At 40.6% G+C, this 7,408-nt stretch overlaps 1 pseudogene; it reads right to left on the bottom strand.

Moving 5' to 3' along the window:
- Window positions 1-3,968: 3,968 nt before the first annotated feature.
- LOC101648141 lies at window positions 3,969-4,506 on the bottom strand (annotated as a pseudogene).
- Window positions 4,507-7,408: the final 2,902 nt, after the last annotated feature.

Below are 7,408 nucleotides of genomic sequence, written 5' to 3'. Positions count from 1 at the left end.
GGGCAGGGGTCCTCAAACTTTTTAAACAGGGAGCCAGTTCACTGTCCCTCAGACCCGTTGGAGGCCGGACTATAGTTTAAAAAAAAAAAGCTATGAACAAATTCCCATACACACTGCACTTACCTTATTTTGAAGCAAAAAAAGAAACAGGGCAAAAATACCCGGTGGGCCAGATAAATGTCCTCGTCGGGCCACAGTTTGAGAACCCCTGCCTTAGGGTATGGTGTGGCCTTTGTGCTTTGCCATAGAAATTATTTTTCATGTTAGTGAAGATGAAAATGTTTCAGGAATTGTTCTTTGTTTATTTTTCTAGAGGAACCATTGTGATGAAGTAGGCTTAAGTATTGGGCTGCTGTCTGAAAGGTTGGTGGTTTGAGTCCATCAGCTTATTGCTGGGAGAAAGATAAGGTAGTTTGCTTCTGTAAAGATTAATAGCCCTGGAAATGTGGAGCACTTCTGCTCTGTCCCTGTAGGTTTGCTATGAAGATATAATTCACTTGATTGCTGTGTGTGTGTGTGTGTGTGTTTGTGTGCGCGCGCGCGCTAATGAACTTGAGCTGTATCATTGCTAAATAAAATAAATATTCCTTAACAATTATTTAGAAAGTTTCCTTATAAGGCTTTTCACTACTGAATTCTGCATTCAAGAGCATTTGTTACTTGCCCAGCTTTGAATTAGTGCAAAGAATATTTAAAAATTGAACACATCTGATCTTTGCACTCATGGAATAAAAGTGAAAAAGCAAACATGCTTAGTTAAAAGGTGTAATGAAGAAACAAAATGACTGAATTGTGGAATGTTGTCTGCTTAGCTACTAATAAAATGGTTAAGGAAAAAAAATAACATGGTGCAATGATAATCAGGGCACGTACTTTAAGGAAATGGTGATCTCTAAATGGGTTGAAGATTGAGAAAACACTGAAGAAGAGTGGTTTATAGAGCATTTTACACAAAGGTGAGGGCTATACATGCATACCTCACATCCTGCAGTTTTGGTTGCCGGCCACTCTAATAAAGCTAGTATAGAAAAGGGAGTCAGAATGCTTTTGGTTTCCTGTTGTTATGAGTGTACTGGGCTTACTGGCAACGAGTTGGTTTTAGTAGTCTATTACCTGTGCAGTAGCATTTGGAATACTATGAGAATTACCAAAATGAGTCACAGAGACATGAAGTGAGCATGTATGGTTGGAAAAATTGTGCTGATAGACTTGCTTGTTGCACAGTTGCCACAAACATTATTCAGTCTGCTAGGCACAATAAACGAGGTGTACCTTTATAACATTTATTCTGTAAAGGACCAAGTAGTCTTTCACTTCAATTTTGTGAGTCATGCAGTCTGTTGCAGCTCCTCAGCTGTACTCTTGTTGCACAAAAGGATACGCTCATGAACATGTGAATATGGGTAAGATCCTTTAAAACTATCAAAATGGCAGTAGGCTGTAGTTTGCCAGTTTCTAGTATAGAGGAATTGGGATGGGAGTAGGGAGTCTATAATGAGTGGGGTATTAATAGTGGGCCGTGGACTGGAGGAACCAGGTAAGATTGAAGAGAGAGAACTCATTTCATGAAACTATGGCCCAAGGACTTTGAATTTAGTTAAAGGTATGTTAGAAAGCCATTTATAGATTTTAAGCAAGGAAATGCAGTGGTTCGATACAGAGTTTCTAAACTACCCTGTTTCCCCGAAAATAAGACAGTGTTTTATATTAATTTTTGCTCCCAAAGCTGCGTTAGGTCTTTGTTTCAGGGGATGTCTTATTTTTCCATGAAGAAGAGTACGGTACATGTTTATTGTTTATTAAAAGAGACCTCGCGCTTCCTGCCTGCTCTGGCTGCGCTGTGGCCAACGGTGAGGCGGCGCCCGCCGCTATGGTAGCTTCGGGGGGCCTTATTTTCAGGGTGATGCCTTATATTTCAGTGAGAGGCAAAACTGTAAGGTCTTATTTCGGGGCATGTCTTTCCGGGAAACAGAGTATTCCTCTGGTTAGTGTGTGAATAAGTTAGAGAGCTTAAGACTTGAGATAAGGAGACCAGGAAGTTGCAATCAGTAATTAAGTGGTAAATTCAGAAATAATGATAATCGGACTATCACTGGTGGACAGAATAAGTCTGGAGTTACCTCTTTCCTTTTTGTATTAAATTCCTACCTAAGACTCAAATTTAACAGTCTCTAAATTCAGTGCTAAAATAAAGGGCTTGCATATTCCTGCTCAGGGGAAAAGTCTGTGTTGAATAATAAATTAATTAAAACATCTTGAATAGGGAGAATACTGGGGAAAAAGTAGAACTGGGTTGCAGGACTGATTCTATCACTGACAATCTTGTACACAATATTAGACAATTCTAGAACAAATTAGACAACCACTTGTATGTCAGTTTGTCATACTGTTTGTGTTTTGCTATGATGCAGGAGGCTATGTCACTGTTATTTCAAATGCCAGCAGGGTCACCCTGAGAGAACATATTTTAATACAGCTTCCAGACTCAGTGAAGAAGGACTCGGCTCCTCACTTAAGAGGAAAGAGTTGCTGAAAACTTTATGCAGAGCTTCCCAAGACTGTTGGATATTGAAAGCTTAATGAATGGAAGCAGATCCTTATTGGAGATAGTGCAGCAGGATAGGCTCCGAGGGTCACAAGGCACTCAAATTGGAACTTAAGAGAAGCTGATTTCTCCCTCAGAGTGGAATTGACCATGAGTTGGATAAAGCCTATGGGAGCCTTGGGATCTTTATTTGCTGGTTCAAGGTAGGAGAAACAGCTGTAAAATTTTGCTAATGATTGGAACTTGATGTGTGCAAAGTATGACTCCAGAAAAATTGGAAGTGGTCAAAAATAAAGTGAAACATAAAGATCAATATCCTACCTAGGTACTAGTGAACTGAAATGGATGGTCATTTTGAACTGGAAAATCTTTTGATTATCTATTCTGGGAATAACATGAGAAATGGTATGGCATTCATTGTCAAAAAGGACATTGCAAAATCAATCTTGAAATACAATGCTATCTGTAACAGTGTTATATTTATCTGCCTTCAAGGAAACCCAATCAATAAAACTGCTGTATTCACATTAACACCAACCACAAAAGCTAGTGATGAAGAAGTTGATCAAACATGCAATCAAAGGTGCATTATTGACGATTGGAATGTAACAGTTGGAAAAAAAGAGGAAGGAGTCTTAGTTGGAAAATACGGTTTTGGAGCTAGATACCAAGCTGGAGATAGCATGAAAGAATTTTTCAAGACCAACGACTTCTTCATAGCAAATACCTTTTTCCAACAACACAAAAGGCAACGTGGACTTACATATGGACTTCAGGTGGAACACACAGAAATCAAATTGACTAGCTCTGTGAAAAGAGATACTGGAGAAGCTCAGAATCAGCAGCTTAAACCAGGCCAGTGGAACAGACCATCAATTGCTCCTATGTAAGTTCAGGTTGAAGCCGAAGAAAATGAAAACAAGTTCACGAGAGTCAAACTGTGACTTTGAGTGTATCCCACCTTAATTTCGAGACATCTCAAGAACAGATTTTTTTTCTTTTTTTCTGTTCCAAAGTGTACTGTCATTAAATTAAAAATAAACCAGTGCATCTCAGGAAGGTAGACAAGAGATGACTGAATATCTGGGGAGCCTGGTGACACCAGGGCAGGGTCCTAGCACAGGAGGACGAGGGCCTGGGAGGCTTTGCATTCAAACGGAGGCTGGGCAGTGGGTTCCTGCTTTGGAATTCCACTAGCAGACTGGTACAGGTGCAAACCAAATCCATGTTAAGAAGGAAAGCAGACAATTCTTTAGAAGCCAAGACACATTCCTTGCAGATTTTACATTGTGTTCTCCATCTAACTTGGGCAGGCGGAAGCTGTTCTTTGGACAGTGTCTCATGAACTGGTCCAGCCTGATGGGGCAGAGAGGGACCATGGGGGGCAGAGGGAATGGAGAGCAGGCCCTGCAGGCCTCCTGTATCATCTGGCATACCGCTTCATGTAGTCTTCACCTTTATTCCAGAAGCCCTCCTTGCCCCGCAAATGATGTTCTGCAGCTTCAATATTCAGTGGACCATCAACAGTCAAAAGATCGGTAAATAAGGAGTTTAATCCTCAAACAACACCCTTCAGTGTCCTCGTGGGACCCCTGCTAGTGCCGTCGGTCGAATGTTCTCACACTAAACTCAGACAGATGTTCCCTGTCTCTGTGATTTTGGGTTGCCAGATTCTGGCCAAGCACTTCACCTTCGGGGGCAACATGTTGTAGGCATCAGGAACTTTAATTTCAAACTGAAATTTTCCACCCTGGTCATGATTAGCTGGAAGCAATGGAGCTTGTTGGGATCAGGAAAGTGCATTTGCAGGTACAAGGTAAATTTGCTCAAGTTCTGCAACCTCTTTGACAAGCAGCTTGTCTCTCTCAGACACCTGTGTGGAATCAGAGGCAGTGAGTGGCTGAGGAGCAGGACGCTTGGAAACCATCATTCCACTTCAGTTTGCTCGCCAGAGTGAGCATCACTACTCTTCACCTTGGGCTACCCGAGAGCGGCAAGGCAGCCTGGGAGCCAACACCATGCCTACCCTGCATGGAGGTGGCAGCGGCGAGATACAGCCCTCACGGCACTGGCTCCCAGTTAAGAACAGATTAGACTCACTGAACGCTAATGACAGAAGTCCTATGGGAGAACATCAAGACCATCATTCATAAGAAAGCAGGTCATTAAAAAGGTCAGGAAATAAAAGCTTAAGTGGATGTCAGAAGAGACTGTGGAACTTGTTCTTAGCCTCTGTAGAGTAGATAGATAAAGCAAATGGAAGAAATGATGATGTCAACGAGCTGTATAGAAATTTTCAAAGGGCAGCTGGAGAAGACAAAACCCTTTATAATGAAATGTGCAAAGACCTAGAGTTATAAAACCAAAATGGAAAAACACACTCGGCATCTGTCAAACTGAAAGAAGTCAAGGAAAAATGGATGCCTCAAGTTAAAATTTTGAAAGAGTCTGAGCAAAATATTGAATGATGCAGGGAACACCAAAAGACGATAGAAGGAATACAAAGAGTCACCGTACGCCAAAGAACCGGTTGACAATCTATTAGGAGGTAGCATGTGAGTAAGAACCAGTGGTGCTAAAGGAAGAAGATCAGGCTGCACTGAAAGCACTAGTGAAAAACAAGGCTCCAGGAATTGATGGAATACCAGCTGAGATGTTTCAACAAGCTCATGAGTATTGGAGTATTGGAAGCATTTACTTGTCTATGGCAGGAAATTTGGAAGATAGCAATTTGTTTGGGCAACTGACTGAAAGAAATCCATATTTGTATTCATAAGGGTGAAAAATGACCCAATAGAATGCTCAAATTATATTAGAACAGCATCATTGATAATCTCACACAAGTAAGATTTTGCTGAAGTTGATCCAACAACAGTTGCAACAATACACTGACAAGGAATCGTTAGCGGTTCAGGCTGGATTCAGAAGAGTATGTGGTACAAGAGATATCATTGCTGCAGTCAGATGGATCTTGGCTCAAAGCAGAGCATACCAGAAAGATAGTTACTTGTGTTTTATTGACACTGCCAAGGTATTTGACTGTGTAGATTATAACAAACAAGATAACCTTGAGAAGAATGAGAATTCCAGAACATTTGTGTTCATGGGGAACTTGTACATGGGTCAAGAGGCAGTTGTGTGAACAGAACAAAAGACTACTGCATGGTTTACAATCAGGAAAGGTGTGCGACAGTGTTAGATCCTCTCGCCATACTTTAATCTGTTCAAATTGAGCATATAATCAGGCTTACATGAAGAAAATGTGGCATCAGGATTGGAGAAAGCTCATTAGTAACCTGCGATATTCATATGACACGATCTTGTTTGCTGAATACCAAGAAGACTTGAAGCACATACTGTTGAAGATTAAGGATTGCAGCCTTCAGTATGGAGTACAACTCAATGTCAAGAAGACCTAAGTCCTCCCCACTGGACCAATAATAGGGAACATGATACAGTGGAGAATAAATTGAAGAAGTCAAGATACTGTCTTGCTTGTATCCACAATGTTCATAGAAGCAGTAGCCCAGAGATCATTAGGTAAAACAACTGCCCAAGACTAATTTAGAGTAAAGCAAGAATGTTAATTTAAGGCCTAAAGTGTGTGTGATCCAAGCCATGGTATTTTCAAAAGCCTCATATGCATGTGAAAGTTGGACATTGAATGAAGAAGACCAAAGAAGAATCCATTCATATGAATTCTGGTGCTAGAGAAGAATAGTGAAAGTACTATGGACTGCTAAAAGACCAGTCCGATCTGTATTGGAAGAAGTAAGGCCAGAGTGCTCTGTATAGGCAAGGATGGAGAGCGTTTGCCTTGCATACTCTGGGCATGTTGTCGGGAGAGACCAGTCCTTGGAGAAGGACATCATGTTTAGTAGCAGGGCTGCGAAAAAGAGAAAGGGTCCTTAAGGAGGTGGACTCACACAGTGCCTGCCATAATGGGCTCAAGCCTAGGAACAATTGTCAGTATGGTGCAGTACTAGCCATTGTTTTGTTCTGTTGTACTTTAGGTCGCTATAGGTTGGACCTGACTTGATGGCACCAAACAACTGAACAAATTATTAGAGCTCAGCTTATTCTTTTATAACATGAAATTGGAGTAGGCTGTTTTAGCCAGAAGATCACTACAATTTCATGCTGATAGAGACATGGAAGGTATTTGGATTTTATAATTTACCACTCTTCAATCTTGCACCATAATACACATTTAGAATAGAAAGCATCTCAATCTAATTGTTCCTTGAAGTCTGGGGAGAAACTTTCTTTAGTTTCAATGTAGGAAGAACTTTTTCATTTTAATCTTGTGATGCTTAATGGGTTTCCTTGACCTATTTATGTATGATTTCCCTTTCTCAATCAAATTACTACTCTCTGATAATTGAACAGTATAGGAGCCCCATAAGTAAGCCTGTAATAGCTAATTCTTATACTTGAAAATTTGTTTCTTCTTGGAACAAAAGCTTGTTCCCAAATAGTAAATATTTTTAAATCTACTCTAAGAAGCATCTTGGTGTAGAAAAAAACATTTGCTCCAGTAATTTTCAGTCAGTCTGTCGGATCTTATTAAAATAAGATCTTAACATTGATGAAATGGAGGTGGGCCAACTTTGACTCCCTTTTCATCCTAAAATTAACAGTTTGTGTGTGTGGGGGGGGATTGGGGGACATGAGGGTTGGGACCCTATTATGTGCCAGGCACCAGTTTAAGCATTTTTTATCTTTACAGTCAGACAGGGATTTCTGCTTTGTGTATCTCATGTTCTTTGACTTCTTGGATTTCCATGCCTTGTGACCCTGATTTACTGTAACCACTTTGTTTTACATGTAGTAAATTTAAGCCTTTATGGAGCCTATTCTCAA

Source organism: Echinops telfairi, unplaced genomic scaffold (genome assembly GCF_000313985.2).
Source record: "Echinops telfairi isolate 266 unplaced genomic scaffold, ASM31398v2 ScPeMD7_3;HRSCAF=10, whole genome shotgun sequence".
NCBI lineage: Eukaryota > Metazoa > Chordata > Mammalia > Afrosoricida > Tenrecidae > Echinops > Echinops telfairi.
This window is presented reverse-complemented; position numbering and strand designations above follow the sequence as displayed.